The following is a 1919-nucleotide window of genomic DNA, read 5'->3' as shown; positions in this document are numbered from 1 at the left end:
CCTTCCCCTCCCCCATTTCTGAAGAAGGGTCTAGGCCCGAAAGGTCAGCCTTCCTGCTCCTCTGATGCTGCTTGGCTTGCTGTGTTCATCCGGCTCTACACCTTGTTATCTCAGATTCTCCAGCATCTGCAGTTCCTACTATCTCTGAAACATTTGTTAATGGAAGTTTGTTTTTGACTTTCGATTTTTGAGGAGGAAACAGGAAATGTTGATGAGGGTAACGCATTTGATGTTGTCTACATGGACTTTAGCAAGGTTTTTGATAAGGTTTCTCATGGCAAACTTGTCAAGAAAGTAGGAGCTCCTGGGATCCAAGGCAAAGTAGCATCTTGAATCCAGAGTTGGCTGATAGGCAGAAAGCAGTCTCTGAGAGAGGGATGTTTCTGTGACTGGAAGTTTGTTTCCCATAGGGTTCTGCAGATCTTGGTGCTGGACCCCATGCGATTTGTGGTGTACACTAATGATGTAGACAAATGTAGGGGGCATGATCAATAAGTTCATGTTTAATATAAAAACCAGTAAGATGGTAAATAGTGAGAGGAACAGCCATACATTGTAGGAGGATATCACAAACTAGTGGGCGGGGCAGAGCAGTCGCAAATGGAGTTCAATCTGCAAAATTCACTTGGGGAGGCAGGAAAGAAAAGGATTATACTGTAAACAGTAGGACCTTGGAAAGTTCTGAAGTTCAGAAAGACCATGGTGTGCATGTCCAGAGATCCCTGAAGGTAGCGGGGCGGGTAGATTATTTGGTTAAGGTGTCATATGGAATACTGCTTTCATTAGCCAAGGCATAAATTACAAGATGCAGGAAGTTGTGCTAGAAATTGTAAAATGCCAATTAGGCTACGACTGGAATACTGCTGGTCAGTCAGTAGGTGATTACACTGGAGAGGGTGCAGGGAGATTTACCAGTCTGCTCTTTGGGCTGTGGATGGTCTGAGCTACAAGGAAAGATTGAATAGGCTGTGGTTGTTTTCCTTGGAATCATAAAAGGATAGCAGTGTCTAAGTTTCTAAGGAACATAGGGTGGCTAGGTAGTCACTTTTTCCATTAGTAAAGGAGTCAATACCGAGGGAACATAAACTTAAGGCAAGAGGTAGAGAGCTAAGAGGGCAAACTCTTGTAACATTTATGCAGTACCTGGATACTCGCTTGTGTTGCTATAGCCTCCACCTTCTGTAGTTTCCGACAGTCCTGGGCAGAGCAGTTACCGTACCAGGCCGTTATGCACCTGGACAGTATGCTTTCACTGGTGCATTTGTAGACATTGGTGAGGGACCTTATGGACATGTGAAATTTCCTGAGCTGCCTGAGGATGAAAAGGCGTTATTGTGCCTTCTTGACCATCGTATCTACATGGAAGGTCCAGGACAGGTCATTGGTTATCGTCACTCTGAGGAACTTGACACTCTCCACCCTCTCAACCTCCATTCTGTTGATGTAGATGGGTGGGCATATTCTCCTCCTTTCTTTCTTTCTGAAGTCAATGAGCAGTTCTTAGTTTTGCCAACGTTGAGAACAAAGTTGTTCTCGTTGCACCATGTGACTAAGTCCTATATCTCCCTTCTGTAATGTGACTTGTTGTTAGATGTCCATCCTACTATGGTGGTGTCAGCAAACTTGAAGATGGTGCTTCTTTGGAATTTGGCAACAGTTGTAGGTGTACAGGGAGTATAGTAGAGGATGAGGACACATCATTGGGGCGCTCCAGTGTTGAGTGTTAGTTATGGAGGAGGTGCAGTTACCTATCCTCACTGATGACGGTCTGTGAGTCAGGAAGCTGAGGATTTAATTGCAGAGGGCGGAGTTTTGAGATCCATCTGGAGGGGATAATGGTGTTGAACGTGGAGCTGTAGTCAATGAGCAGGAGTCTGATGTAGGTGTCCTTGTTGTCTAGATATTCTAGGGATGAATGC

Source organism: Rhincodon typus, chromosome 33 (genome assembly GCF_021869965.1).
Source record: "Rhincodon typus isolate 14 chromosome 33, sRhiTyp1.1, whole genome shotgun sequence".
Taxonomy (NCBI): Eukaryota; Metazoa; Chordata; class Chondrichthyes; order Orectolobiformes; family Rhincodontidae; genus Rhincodon; species Rhincodon typus.
The sequence above is the reverse complement of the archived record's forward strand: the minus strand, read 5'-3'. Positions refer to the sequence as shown.